The sequence below is a fragment of the Chiloscyllium plagiosum genome, chromosome 17 (assembly GCF_004010195.1).
Source record: "Chiloscyllium plagiosum isolate BGI_BamShark_2017 chromosome 17, ASM401019v2, whole genome shotgun sequence".
Classification (NCBI taxonomy): Eukaryota; Metazoa; Chordata; class Chondrichthyes; order Orectolobiformes; family Hemiscylliidae; genus Chiloscyllium; species Chiloscyllium plagiosum.
The window spans coordinates 69,838,851-69,860,558 of NC_057726.1; the positions used below are offsets into that span (position 1 = coordinate 69,838,851).

The window sequence follows — 21,708 nt, forward strand, 5'->3', positions numbered from 1 at the left end:
TCATCCGCAAACTTGCTTACCCAACCTTCTAACCCCTCTTCCAGGTCATTTATAAAAATGACAAACAGCAATGGTCCCAAAACAGATCCTTGCGGAACACCGCTAGTGACGGCACTCCATGAAGAAACTTTGCCATCAACTACTACCCTCTGTCTTCTTCCATCCAGCCAATTCCTAATCCAAACCTCCAACTCACCCTCAATGCCATATCTCCGTATTTTCTGCAGTAGCCTACCATGGTGAACCTTATCAAACGCCTTACTAAAATCCATATATACCACATCTACCGCTTTCCCCTCATCAACCTCCTTCGTCACCTTTTCAAAGAATTCAATAAGGTTTGTGAGGCACGACCTACACTTCCAGATGTTCATAAATCCTATCCCTTACAATTCTCTAAGACTTTGCCCACAACAGAAGTGAGACTCACCGGCCTATAGTTACTAGGGTTATCCCTACTCCCCTTTTTGAACAAGGGGACCACATTTGCTATCCTCCAGTCTTCTGGGACTACTCCTGTAGACAAAGAGGACATAAAAATCAAGGCCAATGGCTCTGCAATCTCCTCCCTTGCTTCCCAGAGAATCCTAGGATAAATGCCATCAGGCCCAGGGGACTTATCTATTTTCACCTTTTCCAGGATTTCCAATACCTCTTCTCTACATACCTCAAAGCCATCCATTCTACTTATTTGTGCCTCAGTATTCTCATCGACAACAATGCCCTGTTCCTGAGTGAATACTGAAGAAAAGTATTCATTCAGTGTCTCCCCAATCTCTTCCGCCTCCACACGCAACTTCCCCCTACTATCCTTGACTGGACCTATTCCTACCCTAGTCATTCTTTTATTCCTAACATACCTATAGAAAGCCTTAGGGTTTTCCCTAATCCTATCTACTAAGGACCTTTCGTGTCCCCTCCTTGCTGCTTTTAGCTCTCTCTTCAGGTCCTTCCTGGCTACCCTATAACTCTCAATCGCCCCAATTGTACCTTCACGTCTCATCTTGAGATAGGCTGCCCTCTTCCATTTAACAAGGGATTCCAATTCCTTATTAAGCCACGGCTCCCTCGCACGACCCTTTCCTTCCTGCCTGACAGGTACATAATTATCAAGGACACTCAATAGTTGCCCCTTGAACAAGTTCCACATATCATTTACACTCTTGCCTTGGAGTCTACTTTTCCAAGCCACACATCCTAAGTCATGCCTCACCGCATCATAATTTCCCTTACCCCAGCTATAATTCTTGCCCTCACAATTTTCTCTCCCTAAGGGAGTTGTGAGTCAATGTATAGTACTTGGACCACAGCAATTCATGGACACAAGTGTTTGTAATCTCTTTGTTCCGAACAGCTTTCTCTCTCTCTTAAAGTTGCAGTACACACCATCAACTTCATAACAACAGAAATCTGTGTTTGCTGTTACATGGGCTCTAAAGAACAGGGGAATTGATGATTTGAATGTTGAACTTTTGTGGTAACTGCAAGAACACTGGGGCTTTCCTTCCAGTGTGCAATCTCAGTGTGGTGTAATACTAGACAGATTGTGTTTCCAAACATATTGAGCTGATTTAACTAAAACAAACTCACAATTTTCTCTCCCTAAGGGAGTTGTGAGTCAATGTATAGTACTTGGACCACAGCAATTCAAGAAGGCAGCTCACTAACTAAGTTCTCAAGGGGAACTAATTTTTGACCAGCCTGCAATTCCCACATCCCACGTACGAATGGATAAAAAAGTGCAACAACTTGTAAATGAGTATCAACTTGGAAACAAGAATCACCTTTTCTTATTATTATTCACTCACAGGATGTGGGCATCACTGACTGGGGAAGTCTTTATTGCCCATCTCGATTTGCCCGAGAGAAGATGGTGATGCATTGCCTTCTTTGAACTGCTGAAGTTCAAGTGCTGTCATTTGACCTCCCCCTGCATGTTTTCCTCCAAGCCACTCACCATCTTAACTTGGAAATGTCTCACTGTTCCTTCAATGTCACGAGATCAAAATCCTGGAATTTCCCCCTCAAGGGCATTCTGAGTCAACCTCCAGCATGTGGACTGCAGCAGTTCATAACAACAACTCACCACCACCTATCTAAAAGAAGCTCGGAATGGGCAACAAATGTTGGCTAGACAACAATACACACGTCCCATGAATGAAGAAAACAAAGATTGGAAAGGAACAGTGTCACATTTGAACAGTTTATTAGGGTTTGAAACCTGCATTAGAGACAGATACAGTCTTAGCCTTCTTTGTTTGATTTCATTTGATTAATTGTTGTCATGTGTACATAAGTACAGTGAGAATCTTTGTTTTGAGAGCAGTACATATAGATCATAGCAAACAAGGACATACATATATCATAGGGTGCTTAGGCAGCAAGGCGTACAAGATTATGGCTTCACAGGAGGTTCACAAGCAAGATCAACGTTAGCAAGATCAGCAATTATTTGAAATTGCAGAGATCCATTCTGCGGTATAAAACAGCAGAGGAGAAGCTGTTCTGGAATCTTTTGGTGTGTGTGTTTAAGCGTCTGTATCTCTTGCCTGATGGAGGAGGTTGGAAGAGACCATTACCAGCGTGGGAGGGCTCTTTGATGATGTTGGTAAAAACAATGACTGCAGATGCTGGAAACCAGATTCTGGATCAGTGGTGCTGGAAGAGCACAGCAATTCAGGCAGCATCCGACGAGCAGCAAAATCGACGTTTCGGGCAAAAGCCCTGATGAAGGGCTTTTGCCCGAAACGTCGATTTTGCTGCTCGTCGGATGCTGCCTTAATTGCTGTGCTCTTCCAGCACCACTGATCCAGAATTTTTGATGATGTTGGCAGCCTTTCCGCAGCAAAGAGAAAGCCCATGGTTGGGAGATCAGCTTCCATGATCGTCTGGCAGACAAGCAGGAGGCTGGAAGAACACATCAAGCCAGGCAGCATCAGGAGATGGAGTAGTCAACGTTTCAGATGTCACCCTTCTTCAGAATTGTTTGGGACATGTACACAACTTTCTGTAGTTTCTTATGGTCCTGGGCAAAGCAATTGCTGTACCAAGCCATTCTACACCCAGATAGAATGCTTTCTATTGTGCATCTGTAAAAGTTGGTGAGGGAAGTTATGGATATGCTGAATTCCTTAAGCTGCCTGAGGAAGTAGATACATTGCTATGCCTTCTTGATTGTCACGTCTACACGGGAAGAGCAGGACAGATTGTAGGTTATCAATACTCCTTGGAATTTGACACTCCCGACCCTCTCCACCTCAGCTGTGTTGATGTAGACAGGGCGTGTCCTCCTCCTTTCTACCTGAAGTCAATGATCAGTTGTTTTGTTTTGCCGATATTGAGAGAGAGATTGTTATCATTGCACTATGACACCAAGCACACTATCTCCTTCCTTTACTCTAGCTCATCGTTGTTTGATATCCGCCCTACCACGGTGGCATCGTTAGCAAACTTGTAGATGGCATTGTTAAGGAACTTGGTTATACAGTCATGGGTTTACAGGGAGTACAGTAGGGGGCTGATAATGCATGCTTGTGAAGTATCAGTGTTGAGTATCATCGTAGAGGATGTACTGTTATCTATCTTCACTGATTGCAGTCTGTGGGTCAGGAAACTGAGGATCCAGTTGCAGAATTCAGAGCCAAGACCTAGGTCCTAGAGTTTTGAGATTGGTCTGGTGGGGATTATGGTATTGAAGGCCGTGCCATAGTTGATGAGTGGGAGACTGAAATCAGTATACTTGTTATCCAAATGTTCTGGGGATGAATGTAGGGCTAGGGAAATGGCATCTCCTGGGGACCTCTTTTTCCAGTCGGTACATTGCAGGGGATCGAGGCAGGCTGGGAGGCTAGAGTTGATGTGGGCCGTGACCAGCCTTTCGAAGCACTTCATTATTATGGAAGTCATAGACCTGGGCAGTAGTCATTAAGGCATATTGCATGCACTTTCTTAGGTACTGGGATAATTTTAGCCTTCTTGAAGTCTTCTTATGACTTCAGCTTGTAGCAAGGACAGGTTGAAGATGTCAGTGAACCCCTCCACCAGCTGGTCGACACAAGAGCCAGGTACACGGCCAAGGACTCCATCTGGGCTCATCGCTTTCCTTAGGTTTACTCTCAGGAAGACTGGACTGACATCTGCAGCAATGACAGAGTCAACAGATGCATTTGCAGCTGTTGGGGTAGGTGACACAGTGTTACTGGCATTCTGCTTGAGCTGAGCATAGCAAGCATTGAGCGCATCAGGGGACCTCCTCCTTTCATTCCTCCTGCCCTTGTTAAATATTGACATTAAATCATTTGTATTAAACCTGGATTTGTTCCATTTGCATCCCTCTGCTTGGAGCACAGACACAGCCTCTGGAATAGAGATGGATAAAAGATTACCAATAAAGCAGAGAATTAGGGATGGAGAAGAATTAGTCCAGTCAGTCTCTTGTTCACGGTGAAATCAGATAAATTAAGTGTTTATTTTTACAACTATATCATAAGAGCATGCAGCTCATTTTGTTTCTGTAACATTATTGGTCCATCTTTCTGCCCATGTACCTTCTCAACCCTTCTTTATTCTGTGTCACATATTGCTTCTCCATTCCTTAGCCTGGGGACTCCAAGTTCTGATGTAATATTTAATATAATATTGTGTGCCTCTGCGGGATCTGTTGTTCAAATGTCTGTAAGTAATATCAGCACTCATCTCATCTCATTGTGTCTCTGGAGGAATTATCTAGGATGTATAATGCATGCATGTGACTAAATTTTCAGTTCGACTTGACATCCTTGATTAAACTGAAAATGAAATACCCATTTAACCTGCTGCCAACGCTCGCTGATGTTGAATTCATTTACTGCCCTTTACTTGGGGCCCTCGGTTTGCCAAGTAAGTTGTGAATATCATTCATTATTGTTTCGTTCACCAGGTACAGATATTTTTGACATATTCAGCAATATGAGCCCAAGTCCTGTTCAAAATCATGCTACTTTTGAGAGCACCTCAATGTTTTGTGTACCAACCCAATTGTATAGTAGTTTGACATGCAATAACATTACAATTTAAGAGGATATTGCTTCATAATTTAAGGGTAATCTGGTTTTAATATTACAAATGAAAATTGGTTTAGTAGAGAAAAAATAAGCAGTTGAACTCAGTGTGTTTTCCACCACCTGTATTTAATCCGATTGAAATAATGAAAGTAACTTCACAGAACTGCTCAGAGTAATTTATTAGTGGTGAAATGTGCAATATTGGGTTCTTGGTATTTATTCCCGAAGAAGAGTGCTGATTAGAGTATCACAGTATTATGGAATGTTGGAAAGGTGGCTGATGAAGTGCCACACCTTCTGAAGTCTTATTAGCACAACTAAGGTGGATGGAATCAAAAGGGACAATGGTTAAGAGGCAAAGTGCAGAGAGCTTTGTTGAACGTTTGCTTTATTGTGATACACATGGGTGGTATATCCTATCGATGTTGGGACCATTTGTCTTTTTGATTCTTGGTGACACAAGACAATAGTTCATACCTTCCAGATTACATAAATCTGGAAATATAGTAAGTAATGGGAAAGATGATAACATTTAATCAGGAGAAGTTAGATATATTAAGTAAGTGGGAAGACTCAATGAAAATAATGGAATGAATAAGCAAGGATTTTTGTTGAACGTTTTTAAAGTGCTGATGAGGACCCAGTTGCAGAATTCTGCTTAGTCTTGGCACCACACTCTATGTACGAGTTCAAGCCTAGGAGAAGGTGCAGAAGAGATTTAATGGAACTGTACAAATTAATACTCGGAGAAGATGAATTATTTTCTCTGTGGAGCACCGAAATTTGAATTGGGATTTGCCAAATCATGCAATAAGATTTGATTGAATGTGAAGAATCAAATAACAAGGAGGCATCTTTTTAGCAAGAGGAAATAGATAAGTGGGAAATAGAACAAGAGACTTTTCTAGATGAGTGGGAAATAGAACAAGAGACAAAATGAGGGCACTCCTTTTTTTATAATGATGCAACCTGTATTTTGCATCAATCGACAATGTAAACACATTGTACGCGGTACTGTTAGTCTGCGGGTATCTCACAGGTTCCTTGAGTTCTGATAAAAATTAATAAAAGAAGACACATGCACTTCAATATGGAGCACATTTATTGGCTTAATCCCCACATACATTTATATATATTATATATACACACATGCACACTAACAGGTGAGTCTCACACTGCCTTCTCTCCACTTGGAGCCCGATGTCAGATTCCATGGCACGAACCTCAGCCCAATGGAGAAAAGTCCCTTGAGTGGGACCAAGTCCCTATTTTAATAAGGTTGTGAATTTAAAATTGCGTGCTATATCAACATTTTTGTAATACCTTTGGTACTTTTCCATGTCCTGTATACGTATAAAAACAAGTTCAATTTGCCAAATGTTCACAGTCCCTCAATATCAGGCGATTTGTTCCCAATCAAAACAGACTGTTGTTGCATAATACCCGTTGTTCATGTACTTTCCCACTTTACTTAAATTGCTCTTCATCATGACATCAACCAAAAGGAACAACTGCTCTCTGTTCACCCTGTCCATATCCCTGATAATCGCATTTACCTCAATCATGACCACCTTAGTCTTTGCTTTAAGGAAAACAATCTAAGAGTATCTAGCCTCTACTTCTAGCTCAGTTTCTCCATCACAGGCAACATCTTGGTGAGCTTCCTGTGTAACCCCTCCAGTGCTATCCGATTCTTCCTGTAGTGAGGTAACCAGAACTACACACAATTCTCCAGTTACAGCCTGACCAACGCTCTGTGCAACTGTAACATTATCTCCTTGCTTTTAAAATCTATGCCACATCTGATAAAATCAAGTGTCCCACATGTCGTCTCAGCTATCCTATTCATGTACTCTGCCAACTTCAGGGGTCTGTGAATAATTACCCCAGGGTCACTCTCTTGCTCTAAGTTTGAATCTTGCCATTCATTCTGAGAGATAAGATATCCATGTTTTTGGAGAGGCAGGGTTTGATTAGGTGTAGTCAGCGTGGTTTTGTGAGTGCGAGGTCATGCTTCACAAATCTGTTAGTGTACTTTAATGAAGTGACCAAGAAGGTTGTTGAGGACAGGGTAGTGACGTAGTCTATATGGATTTCATTAAGGCCTTTGATAAGGTTCCACATGGTAGGCTGCTCTGGAAGGTTAGACCACATGGAATCCAGGCAAATTATACAAAATTGGCTTGATGGTAGGAAGCACAGTGTAGTTGTGGGAGGATGCTGGTCGAACTGGAGGTCTGTGATTATTGGTGTGCCTCCGAGTCCGTGCTGAACCCATTACTGTTTGTTATCTATATCAATGATTTGGATGATAATGTACAAGGCATGATTCGTAAGTTTGCTGATGGCACTAAAACAGGAGTTAGTGTGGACAGTGAGGAGGGTTATCAGAGGGTTATCAGAGGACCTTGATAAGCTGGGTTGGTGGGCCAAAAAATGTCAAATGGAACTTAAAATGAGTAAGTGTAAGGTATTGCATCTTGGAAAGTCAAGTCAAGGAATGAGTTTTATGGTGAATGTTAGGGACTTAAGGAGTGCAGTGGAACAGAAGGATTTTAGAGTTTAGGTTCACAGTTGTCTGAAAGTGAGTCACAGGTAGACAGGGCAGTGAAGAAAGCTTTTGGCACATTGGGCTTCCTCAGTCAGGGCATTGAGTATCGAATTTGAGAACTTATGTTGCAGTTATACAGAACATTGTACAATTTTACGTGGGGAGTCACAGTGCCTCAGTGGTAAGCACTGCTGCTTCATAGCGCCAGAGACCCGGGTTCGATCTCAGCCTTGGACGACTGCCTGTGCGGAGTTTGCACAGGTTTGGATTTTGTCCAGGTGCTCCGGTTTCCTTCCACAATCCAAAGATGTGTAAGCCAGATGTATTAGCCGTGCGAAATTGCCCATAGTATTCAGGGATATGTAGGTTATATACATCAATCAGTGGTATATGCAGAGTATTGGGTAGGGAAATGGGTCTGGGTGGGTTACTCTTTGGAAGGTTGGTGTGGAGTTCTTGGGCCAAATAGCCTATTTCCACACTGTAGGGACTTTATGAGAATCATTAATGAGGCCACATTTGGAGTATTATGTTTAGCTTTCATCATCTTATTATACGAAGCATGTTATTAAACTGGAAAAAGTGCAGAGGAAATTTACCAGGATGTTGCCTGGACCCAATAGTCTGAGTTATAGAGAGAGGTTGGACAAGCTAGGACTTCTTTCTTTAGTGTGTAGGAGACTGAGGGGGAACCTCAGTGGTTAGCATTACTGCCTCGCAGCACCAGGAACATGGGTTCGATTCCTGTGTTCGCGACTGTCTGTGTGGAGTTTGCACATTCTCCCTGTGTCTGTGTGGGTTTCCTTTGGGTGCTCTGGTTTCCTCCCACAATCCAAAGATGTGTAAGTTAGGTGAATTGGTCATACTAAATTGCTTATAATGTATTCAGATGTGTAGGTTAAGTTCATTAGTTGGGGTAAATATAAAGTAGTGGGAAAAGGAATGGGATTGGGTGGGCTACTCTTCAGAGGGTCAGTCCGGACTTGTTGGGCCAAACGTCCTGTTTCCACTGTAGGGATTCTATGATTTCTTGTAGAGATGCACAAGATCATGAGAGGCATGGATAGGGTGAATGCATTCACTCTTTTTCCCAGGGTTGGAGAATCAAGGACTAGAGGCCATCAGCTTAAGGTTAAAGGGAAAAGAATAAAAGGGAACTTGAGGGACAACGTTTTTTTATACAGCAGGTGGTAGGTACATGGAATGAATTGCCTACGGAAGTGGTTGGGGCGGATACAATCATAACATTTAAAAGACGCTTGGACAAATACATGGGCAGAAAAGTTTTAGAAAGATATGGGCCAAGTGCAGAGCAAAGAGGTTAATGTGGTTGGACATTTAGGTAGCATGGATCAGTTTAGACCAAAGGGCCTGTCTTCATGCTGGAGGCCATGAAGGCATTTGACAAAGTTCCTTATGGGAGACTAGTTAGCAAGGATAGATCACACGGAATACAGGGAAAATTAGCCATGTGGATACAGAACTGGCTTGAAGGTTCGAAATAGATGGTGGTGGTGGAAGGTTGCTTTTCAGACTGAGGCCTGTAACCTGTAGTGTGCCACAAGGATTGGTGCTGGGCCCACTACCTTTCATCATTTATACAAATTATTTGTATGTGAACACAGGAGGTATAGTTAATAAATTTGTAGTTGACATTAAAATTGGAGGTCTAGTGGACAGTGAAGGTTACAATGGGATCTTAAATCTGTATCATTTATAGATAAACAATAAGCGCCCCTGTACTGATCCATATGGTACCCACTGAACACCTGCTTCCAGTCACTTAAACAACATTCTACCAGTACCTTTGTGTCCTATCACTAAGCTTCTAATCCATTCACAAAGTTTCCCTCAATTCCATGTTCCCTAACCTTGTCAATTGGTCTCCCATGTGGAACCTTGTCAAAAGCTTTGCTAAAGTCCATATAAACTACAACAAATGAAATTCTCTCATCCAAGCATGTGATCAAATTTTCAAAAATATCTGTTAGGCTTTCAAAACATTATACACTCCACACATTAAAATGAAATTAAATGGGCTGAGGAGAGGCAGATGGAGTGTGATTTAGATAAATGTGAGGTGCTGCACTTGCAAGTCATAGCAGGACTTATACACTTAATGGTAAGGTCCTGCGCAGTGTCGCTGAACAAAGGGGCCTTGGAGTGCAGGTTCATAGTTCCCTGAAAATGGAGTCATACGTAGATAGGATAGTGAAGAAGGCTTTTGGTATGCTTTCCTTTATTGGTCAGAGCACTGAGTATAGGAGTTGGGAGGTCATGTTGCGGCTGTTCAGGACATTGCCCAGTCCACTTTTGGAATGTTGTGTGCAATTCTGTTCTCCCTCCAGTAGGAAGGATGTTGTGAAACTTGAAAGGGTTTAGAAAAGATTTCCCAGGATGTTGCCAGGATTGGAGGTTTTGAGTTGCAGGGAGAGGCTGAATAGGCTAGTGATGTTTTCCCTTGAGCATCAGAGGCTGAGGGGTGACCTTATAAATGTTTTTAAAATCACTACGGGCATGGATAGGGTAAGTAGACAAAATCCTTTCCCTGGGTTGGGGGAGTCCAGACTTAGGGGACATAGGTTTAGGGTGAGAGGGGAAAGATATAAAATTGACCTAAGAGGCAATGTTTTCACACAGTGTATGGTGCATGTATGGAATGAGCTGCTAGAGGAAGTGGTGGACATGTTGCAATAGCAACTTTTAAAAGGCATCTGGATGGATGTATGAATAGGAAAGGGAAAGAGGGATTTGGGCAAGAGTTGCAAATGAGACTAGATTAGGTTAGGATATCTGTTCGGCATGGAAATGTTGGACAAAGAGTTTGTTTCCATGCTGTAGACCTGTCGGGCTCTCTGACTAAAGTATTCCATCATGTTGTTTCTTCTTTTCCAATCCATTACCTCACACGTATCAGGTTTGATCAGCCCATCCATATCTTCCTGTAGCCTATGACTATCTTCTTCACTACTAATCACTCTGCCAATTTTGGTGTCATTTGACAATTTGCATAACCTATACACCACATTTCTTTCTGTATCATTTATAGATAGGGATAAACAATAAGGGCTCCTGTACTGGTCCTTATGATACCCACTGAACACCAGCTCCCAGTCACTAATACAATCTTCCACCAATACTTCTGTGTCTTATTACTAAGCCAGTTTCTAATCCATATCACAAAGTTTCCCTCAATTCTATGTTCTCTAACCTTGTCAATCAGTCTCCCACGTGGAACCTTGTCAAAAGTTTTGCTAAAATCCGTATAAACTACAACAAATGAGATTCCCTCATCCAAGCACTTGATCACATTTTCAAAAAATCTGTTAGGCTTTCAAAAAATTCTACACTCCACGTATTAAAATGAAATTAAATGAACAGTCAACGAGGAAAGGATTTCAGTATTTTTGAGTGGGTGTTGATGGAAGCAGGGACTGAATAACTCCACAAAAGCACTGGTATTGACATGATAGATTAACGATTATCCTCCTGTGCTTGTGTTTTAGTGCTACAATGGAAATGTAATTTTTAAAATGTTTGTCAAGGAAAGTTCCTGACTTTTAATGGACCATGTTGTCAGTGAAAGGGAGAAGTGCTGAAACTGAACAGTAGCTATCACTTTGATAGTATTTAGAAAACAGCCATTGCAGAACCAATTTGGAGTGTGTTCAGCAGTCTGTAGACATTACACAGATGTTATATAAAACAACAAATATAAACGAGTTTTGCAGCTTTGACTGGATTGACAGGAAGATGCATTCACTGATGTATTTTTTTAAAAGGTACAGTGACATTGGACGCTATTGCAGATAAATAATGAAGTAATTAGATGCAGACAAAACCTGGAGATCAAAAATTTACACCAGATTTCAGAACGTTCTACCCACAGAATATCATTGTGGTATTGACTGGACTGTGTCCTGAACATTCAAACAGAATCTGTTGAATGCAATAGTATGTGGAGCCATTCTGAGCATTTCTGTATATTGTAATTGAATGTGGTTCTGCTGGTTTCTCTTGTGTTGATTTATTTCTGTTTTCTGGCTATCTGTAAGTTAACTAATTTCAATCACTCTAACCTGAAAATTAATCACTTCATTTTGGTTTGCAAAAGTTTAACCAATTTTAAATTAGCAAATTTTAAAGACATTTGTTAAATGAATAAATAGTATTCTTAAAAATGACTGATGTTCTTTTTAGAATATCTTGTGACATTTGAAAGTAAACATTTTAGAATAACACACAGACACACACACACGCACACAAACACACACACCTTTTTAACTCAAGATGCTCTTTTTGAAGTTTATCAGAACATCAAGATTTCATTCCCAGCACATTTCATCTGAACGCACATTATTTCCACAATTAATTAACAACTTCAGCAATCCTAGGAGAAATGGTAAGCAAAATATAATCTTTCGAATATATTTACAGAGTTAAGGCTTATTATGCATTCAGTCGACTGTTTCTGACTACCTCAGTGTGGTAGGTTTGATCAAAACAGTTGTTGATAGTAAAAATGGAATACAAAATGTAAATATCTTCTCTAACTCTATGTGGATAACAAAATGACTTCCTCGACCTTGTTAGTTGCTACACATGTGCAATATGAAAATTATCGAGAAACTATCAAGTTTAAAATCTTACTACCCAGACCTAATGACAATTGTCTATATTTGCTTTATAATTTGATCCAGACGTGATCTGTGAAGCTGGAGCCATGAAAGCTATTAAATAAGTTCTTGCTGCTTCTTCTGCTTTTACTTTTCAATCATCCACTGTTCTTAACACTTCTGAGATCATTGATTGGAAGTTCTTGTCGATGGTTCTAATTTCCTGAATCAGACGTTTAATTTTGAACTTAAACTCACCAAGTGTTTGTCTGTCTTTTTCCAGTTCTGCAAATTTCTTCTCTATTTTGTTGGAACTCCCTGTTGAATTGTTAAGGTCTTCCATGAATAATTTCTCTCCCACTTCAAGGAAATTTCCAAATATTTTACCGACAGCTTACATTTCAATAAAGTCAAAACATTTATCACGGGAACAGCTTAGTGTTTTCATTTGATAATTAAATGAAGAATTGTTATGAGACTAAAGAAACAGAAAAAATAAATTCATTGCTAATGCATGCTCTCCTCTCTCAAGTTATTGGACATTTATTAAAGTTGGTTTCTTGGCACTGGCTCTCCCAGCGCATCAGTTATTACTGATATATTGACTGGAAAAATGATGTTAATTCACTCCCACAATTTACTAGAATTTTCATCTGAAAATGTTCCTTCCCCTAATATTTGAATGTGTGCAACATATTCTTTGGTTTTCAGTTCTCTGTCTGATACGAAAAAAAAGTGTTCACTTCTGAAGACAAGTCTGATTGGACCCAAAATGCTTTATTTTGCCATAGATGCCTCTAACCCAGCTGTATTTCTCGAGCATTTTCTACTTTTGTTTTATTTATATTTAGTTTTGATACCTGAAACAGCCATCTCTACTCTCAATCACAATCTCTCTTAAAAAACCTCTCAGATTTCATGCTGACCTCTGACTAATGTCTAATGCTGAAACTAACTGGTCAAAACCTTTGTATCACACTTGATATTCAGGGAAGCTTTTGACACAGTATGAACTTGGTGTTGACTTGAAATCTGTACTGACCTCCACCATAACTCAAAAGTACGTTCTGCTGTAAAGCTCATCCACAAAGCTGTTGAAATCCTTCTTTAGCCTCTCTACCCATTTTGCTCCAAATTCCTTGGACCCTCACCCACACTCTTGACTTTCTTTTCCTCTAACTCTGTCCAATTGTTCACCATTTACTTTTCCCCACCCATCAGCGATCCCTTGTTTCAAATGGATGTCACACTCTTAAGGTTATGTGAACGTTCAGTGTTCGTAAATGATCAGGAAAGGGTGCTGTGACCGAAAGTGAGGGAGGAGTGTTATGATAGACTTTTTTTCACTAGGAGAAGAAGGACTTGTCACCTTTGTAAAGAAGGAAAAAGACATTGGGCTGGATTAATAAATGTGATGGTATGAAGGGGGAATATCACTCTAATTGGCAGGGGTTGATAAATAATCTTTTTTGTATTCATTCATGGGATGATGGCATCACTGGCTAGACCAGCATTTATTCACCATAGGCCTGTTACGAGTCAACCTGTGAGTCTGGAGTTAAATGTAGGCCAGACCAAGCAAGGATGGCAGTTTCTTTCCCTAGTGATTTGGATGGATTTTTCCTGAACTTTGAAAATGGTTTCATAGTCATAATTTGAGTCTTAATTCCAGATTTTTATTCAATTCAAATTCCACCATCTGCTGTGGCAGGATTCAAACCCAGGTCCCCACAACATTACCTGGGTCTCTGGAATAACATTCCAGTGTTAATACTGCTCGGCCATTACCTCCCTGATAGACAGTAACCTGGAAGGGGTGAAAACTGATCTTGGCATGTGACAATGGGCATTATGATGTTTGTGCTATGTGATCTGAATCCCAGTTAGAGATATCTCCTCAGAGAAAGAGACAAACCTGGAAAATAAGGCCAAAGATCCAAATAATGTGGACTAAGTGGAAACAACAGCATAGGAAGAAGGACATCTGATATCTGTTGAGAAATGTTGATGAGTAAAGGTCTAAATAAAAATGCAGAAACTCAAAGTCCATCACTGGAGCATCAGTTGTGACTGAGTCTGTCAGCAGAGCATCAAGCAGCTCAGAGAATGAAGCATATGCCTCAAAGAGGGCTGCAGATCTGAAAGGCTATTGGGACAATTGGCTCAGCCATCCAGCAGGATCATGCTGGAGTCTCTCAATCACCTTTCTTCCATTCGAGTTTACTTATTATCAGAGTCGCAACAAGATCAACAATATTTATGACTCCTCGGATACTAGACAGTTCATGTCCAAATGCCACAAAAGTTGGTCAACATCCATAAGACCATAAGACATAGGAGCACAAATTACACCATTCAGCCCATCGAGTCTGCTCTGCCATTCAATCATGACTGATAAGTTTCTTAACCCCATTCTCTCGCTTTCTCCCATTATCCTTGATCACCTTGATACTCGAGTCTATCTAAGTCAGTCGTAAATGTACTCAATGACCTGACCTCCACAACCTTTTGTGGAAATGAATTCCATAGATTTACTACTCTTTGGCTGAAGAACTTTCTCCATATCTCCATTCTAAAAGGTCTTCCCTATATTCTAAGTCTGTGCCCTCAGCAACTGATCTCACCTACTAATGGATACATCTTCCCAACATCCAACTCTGTCCAGGCCATTCAGTATCTTACATTTCAGTTAGACCGCCCCTCCCATCCTTCTAAACTCCTGGGACCATTCTTGTGAAGCTCCTCTGAACACGCTCCAGGTCCGGTGCATCCTTCCTGAGATATCTGGCTCCAAGTTGCGCACAATACTTCAAATGTGGCCTGACCAGAGCCTTATAGAGCGTCATAAGTAGAGCCCTGCTTTTATATTAATGTCCTCTCAAAGTAAATGGCATTATTGCATTTACATTCCTATCTACTAATTCAACCTGCAAGTTTACCTTGACAGAATCCTGGACGAGAACTCCCAAATCTCTTTGCACGTCAGACTTCTGAATTTTCTCCCCATTTAGAAAACAGTCCATGCCTCTCTTCTTCCTACAAAAGTGCCTTACCTCACAATTTCCCACATTACATTCCATCTGCCATTTTTTTGCTCACACTCCTAACCTGTCCAAAATCTTTGCAGCCTTCCTGCCTCCTCAATTCTATGTGTCCCTCTACCTATCTTTGTATCATCTACAAACCTAGAATGCCCTCAGTCCTATCCTCTAGAAGTGTTCGCAAGAAACGTTTCTAATTCAGTGTGTGCAATACTTGGCCTACTCTTGGGAAATGAGACGGGCAAGTGACTGAGGTGTCAGTGGGAAAGCATTTTGGGGCCAGTGCCCATAATTCTACGGTTCTAAAATACTGATGGAAAAGGATAGACAGGATCTAAAATTTAAAGTTCTAAATTGGGGCAGGTCACTTTTGATGGCATTAGGCAAGAACATTCAAAAGTTGATTGGAACGGGCAGATGTTCACAGGTAAAGGGACGACTCGAAAATAGGAAGCCTTCAAAAATGATATGAGAGTCAGGAGACATCATGTTCCTGTTAGGGTGAAAGACAAGGCTGCTAGGTGTAGGGAATGCTGGATGATGAGAGAAATGGAAGGTTTAGTCAAGAAAAAGAACAAAGCGTATGCCACGAATAGACAACAGAGATTGAGTAGAATCCTTAAATGAGTATGAAGGCAGGAGGAATATACTTAAGAGGGAAATCAGGTGGGGAAGAAAGGGACATGAGTTGACTTTGGCAAATAAGGTTAAGGAGAATCTAAAGGGATTTTATAAATACATTAAGGACAAAAGGGTAACTAGGGAGAGAATAGGACCACTCAAAGATCAGCAAGGCAGACTATGTGTGGAACCGCAGGAGATGAGGGAGATACTAAATGAGCATTTTGCATCAGTGTTTACTGTGGGGAAGACTAGAAGATATAGAATGTGGGGAAGTAGATGGTGACATCATGAAAATGTCCATATTACTGAGGAGGAGGTGCTGGATGTCTTAAAATGCAAAAAGGTGAATAAATCCCCAGGACCTGATCAGATACACTCGAGTACTTTGTGCATAGGTAGGGAAGTGACTGCAACGCCACTTGCTGAGATATTTGTATCATCGATAGTCACAGGTAAGGTTCCAGAAGACTGGAAGTTGGTTGACGTGGTGCCATTACTTAAGAAAGGTCATAAGCACAAGCCAGGAATGCTAGACCTTTGAGCCAGACATTGGTGGTGGGAAAGTTGCTGGAGGGAACCTGAGAGAGAGGATTTAAATGTATTTGGAAAGGCAGGGACAGAGTAGGGATAGTCAAAATGGCTTTGTGTGTGGGAAATCATGATTTTGGAAGATGTAGCAAAGAGAATTGATGAGGGTCGAGCACTGGACGTGATCTATATGGACTTGAAGAAGACATTCGACAAGCTTCCTCAAGGTAGACTTGTTAGCAAGGTTGAGCACCCTAGAATAGAGGGAGAACTAGCAATTTGGATACAGAACTGGTTTGAAGGTCGAAGACAGACCGTGATGATGCACAGTTGTTTTTCAGACTGGAGGCTTGTGACCAATGGTGTGCCACAAGGATCAGTGCTTTAAATGATTTGGATGTGAATATAGGAGGTATAGTTAATAAATTTGCAGATGACACCAACATTGGAGGTGTAGTGGAAAGTGAAGAAGATTACCTCAGAGTCCAACAGGATTTTGATTAGATGGGCCAACGAGCTGAGTTTAATTTAGATAAATGTGAGGTGCTGGTATTTTGTAGGGTAAATCATGGCAGGACTTATACACTTAATGGTAAGGTCTTGGGAAGTGTTGCTGAACAAAGACACCTTAGAGTGCAGGTTCATAGCTCCTTGAAAGTGCAGTCTCAGTAAATAAGGTCGTGAAGAAGGTGTTTAGTCTGCTTTCCTTCATTGATCAGAGCATCACGCACAGGAGTTGAGAGGTCATGTTGCAACTGGAAAGGACATTGTTTCATCACTTTTGGAATGTTATGTGCAATTCTGGTCACCTCCAAAAGGGAGAATGTTGTGAAAGTTGAAAGGGTTCAGCGTAGATTTACAAAGATGTTGCCAGGTTTGGGTGATTTGAGGAAATAGGCTGGGGCTGTTTTCCCTGCAGTGTCAGAGGCTGAGGGATGAGCTTACAGAGGTTTATAAAATCATGAGGGGCACGGATAGCATAAATTGACAGGTTATTTTTCCCTGTGTTGGAGAGTCCAGAACTAGAGGGCGTAGATTTAGGGTGAGAGGGGAAAGATTTAAAAGGGACCTTAGAAGCAACTTTTTCTCGCAAAGGGTGGTGCATGCATGGAATGAGTTGTCAGGGGATGTGATAGTAGCTGATTTAAAAGACATCATTTAAAAGACATCTAGATTGACACATGAATAGGAACGGTTTAGAGGGATATGGGCCAAGTGCTGGCAAATGGGACTAGATTAATTTAGGATATCTGGTCATCATGGACAATTTGGATTGAAGAGTCTGTTTCCATGCTGTACATCTCTATGACTATGGCTTTTTTGGCAAGGATCCAGTTTTAAGACAGCCAATGTTAATCCCTGTTTGTGGTTATCTTTTATCCGATTTCATTATCAACACAGATTAGATCGAATGTTTTTTCAAGTGTTGGATGCACCAAATTCACATAAAATCCTTCTCACCCACTTCTTCCCTTTCTTTTTTCAGTGAACCTGCTGACAATTCTGCTCCTCTCTCAGAGAAACTGTGGTCTCACCAAATGTGTCACTCATTACCTCGTGGCCATGGCCTCAGCTGATCTCCTGGTTGTTGTGACTGATGTGATCCTCAGGTGGTTTATCATTTATTTCCCTATTTCTTTCCTGGATATTACTCCGGTATGTAGCTTGATTACCGTTCTCATTTTTGCCTCCACAATGAGTTCAGTTTGGTTCACTGTTGTCTTCACCTTTGATCGATTTGCTGCCATTTGTTGCCAGAAGCTCAAAACAAGATACTGCACAGAAAAGACTGCAGTCATCATTATTGTGACAGTGAGTGTGCTTGCCTGCTTGGAAAGCACTCCATGGTTCTTCAGATTTAAATCTCAGTATATCGACAAAGATCAGGAATGGTTTTGCATCACCAAACAAGAGTATTACAGTTCAACATTCTGGGCAGCATTTGAGCTCCTTCATCGTCTCTTAAATCCTTTGCTCCCTTTTGTTTTGATTCTGATGCTCAATACTCTGACCATCAGACACATTTTAATAGCTAGTCTCGCTCAGAAGAGACTCCAGGAGGAGAAGAACGGTGGGTCTCCCAATGACCCAGAGATAGATAAACGTAGAAAATCCATCATTTTACTCTTCACTATCTCAGGCAGTTTTATTGCTTTATGGACCCCTTACCTTATATGTTTCTTATATCAGCGAATTGCATTTTTGTATGACTCATATCCACCTTCAGCCACTGCAGGTACCATTGGATACCTGCTTCAGCTCCTCAGTACCTGCTCAAACACTTGCATCTACACAGTGACCCAGAGTCAGTTCTGAGAGTAACTGAAAACAATTGGGAAATATCCATTTTCTATGCTTGTCAGATCCACCAAACAGTGAGCAGATTTGCTTTGAATCCGAATTCACTCCCATCTCATAAATCATATTATATCTTCAATAAGTTCAACTGACGCATTGAAGAGAGCTTTGAATTTTTTAAAACAATAATTGAAACTACTAGAAACGGTCTGGCCGCATCAGTGGAGAGAAATCACCGTTAACATTTCAGGTCGAGTGCAGGTCTGATGAAGGGTCACATGATCTGAAATGTTAACTCTGATTTGTGTGCACAGATGCTGCCAGGCTATTTTTATTTTTGTTTCTGATTTGCAGTATCTGCAGTTATTCCTGTTTGTATTTGCACTGTTTTCATTGTAACAGCATGCAGGGACATGGCGCAAACACAAGAGAGTGGCACTAGAAAATACAGCTGGTACAGGCGATATTTCTGATCAATCGCCTGCTCCCTATTTTTATACCATTAATACATATTGTTTCTCCACAGGCTTTCTTTCAGCACATTAAAATTAACTCAAACAAAATGAATTTAATAGAATTCATGAACAAAATTGTAAAGTCTAAAGCTTGTATTGACTGTACAGTTAATATTAAACATTATAATAACCGAGACAGGAACAGAAATTGCTGGAGAAAGCACAGTCAATATTTTGGGTCCAGTGACCCTTCATTAGAATTGGAAAGGTCCTAGGACCTGAAATATTAATTCAGTTTCACCTCTACAGATGTTGCCAGGCTTATTGAATTTCTCCAGCAATGTTTGTTTGAGATTTCCAGCATCTGTATTTCTTTGTTTTTGTTATGATAACATATAATTATTGTTTTAAAACATTTTGCTGTATGAATGTTATTCCATTGTTTAAAAAAGGTAGCAAAGACAAGCCAGGGAACCACAAACCACTAAGTCTGACATCAATGGTAGGCACGTTGTTGGAGAGGATGCTGAGGGACTGGATTAACCAACTTTTGGGTAGTCAAGATATGATTAGAGATAGTCAGCATGGACTTGTGTGTGGGAATTCATGTCTGAGAAATCTTTGAGTTTCTTGAAGAGGTAACCAAAAGGATAGATGAGGGTAGAGCAGTGGATGTTGTCTATGTGGACTTTCTTAGGACCTTTAACAAGGTCACACATGGTAAGTTAGTAATGAAGCTGAGGTTGCATGGGATTCTGCGAGAGCTAACTAATTGGATTCAAAATTGGCATGATGGTAGGAGGGTGATGGTTAAGGTTGTTTCTTGCACTGGAGGCCCGTGACTAGTGGTGTGTCACAGGGGTCAGTGCTCTAACCTTTTCTATTTGTTATTTGCAGAAATGATCTGAATGCAAATGTACAAGGCATGATTAGTAAGTTTGCAGATTATACAAAATTAGGAAATATCATTGATAGTGAGGCAGGTTATCAAAATTACAGAGGGATCTTGATCAGATGGTGAAGTGGGCTAAGGATTGACAAATGGAATTCAATGAACACTTGCATCTACACAGTAACCCAGAGTCAGTTCCGAGAGCAACTGAAAACAATTGGGAAATATCCATTTTCTATGCTTGTCAGATCCACCAAACAGTGAGCAGATTTGCTTTGGAATCCGAATTTACTCCCATCTCATAAATCATGTTATATCTTGAATAAGTTCAACTGATGCATTGAAGAGAGCTTTGAATTTTTTTAAACAATAATCGAAACTACTGGAAAAGATCTGCATGTCTGGCCACATCAGTGGAGAGAAATCATCGTTAACATTTCAGGTCGAGTGCAGGTCTGATGAAGGGTCACATGACCTGAAATGTTAACTCTGATTTGTGTGCACAGATGCTGCCAGGCAATTTTTATTTTTGTTTCTGATTTGCAGTATCTGCAATTATTCCTGTTTGTATTTGCACTGTTTTCGTTGCAACAGCATGCAGGGACATGACGCAAACACAAGAGAGTGGCAGTAGAAAATACAGCTGGTACAGGCAGAATGGGCTGAATGATCTCCTTCTACACCACAATAATTCCATGATTCTGAGTAGCACTCATATTCAAAGCTTGAAAGAACAGTGCTCTGCACAGAACTGAGAATAGCTCTACATTTTTCTGAACAAGAATGGATCCCACGTCTTTCCAACATTGTTATAGCAACTACTGTCATCATTCTATCAGACAGCGCATTTCTGACCAAAGCAAATCATGTGACTTCTGGTCCTCATTCAAATTTCCTCCAACCTGCGTCCTCTGCTTTCTGTTGTTACTGTTATTACTTTCATTTACGCTATTAACATTGTGATAATTTTAAACCGTTTTCTTCAATACCCTTTTGATTGCCTCCTTGAAGAATGATGATAGATTTTCACTCGATCCAAATGACTGATGTCCGTGATTGCGAGTATGATATTGATACATCTCCACAACCGCCCCCACAAAAGCAACAGAGTTTTTCATTGACTGTGATTTCTAGAATAGCACAGTACTGCAATTGAGATCCAATATTCATTTAGAACAGCTTACAAAACTGACTGGTATTGAAATTAGTGCCTCTTTCTGAAACCAAGGACTCTAAATAGCTTTAATGGCTTTCCCAATTTCGCCTGCAGTTCAAATATTTATGTTTGATGGAAATGTGTTGCTGGAAAAGCGCAGCAGGTCAGGCAGCATCTAGGGAACAGGAGAATCGACGTTTCGGGCATTAGCCCTTCTTCAGGAATGCCCGAAACGTCGATTCTCCTGTTCCCTAGATGCTGCCTGACCTGCTGCGCTTTTCCAGCAACACATTTCCATCTCTGATCTCCAGCATCTGCAGACCTCACTTTCTCCTCAAATATTTATGTTTGCCAAAGTTTAAGCCTTATTTTTCTTTTGATCGATATTTCTGATCAATCGCCTGCTCCCTACTTTTATACCATTAATACATATTGTTTCTCCACAGGCTTTCTTTCAGCACATTAAAATTAACTCAACCAAAATGAATTTAATAGAATTCGTGAA

General features: G+C 40.8%; 1 long non-coding RNA gene across 1 annotated transcript in view; it reads left to right on the forward strand.

Moving 5' to 3' along the window:
• LOC122558613 overlaps positions 1–11,938 on the forward strand; it is a 15,947-nt gene extending 4,009 nt beyond the window's left edge. The window contains exons 2-3 of the long non-coding RNA XR_006314202.1: positions 4,764–4,878; positions 11,899–11,938. This is a non-coding gene — a long non-coding RNA (uncharacterized LOC122558613). The remainder of the gene's footprint in view (positions 1–4,763; positions 4,879–11,898) is intronic.
• The last annotated feature ends 9,770 nt before the right edge of the window (positions 11,939–21,708 follow it).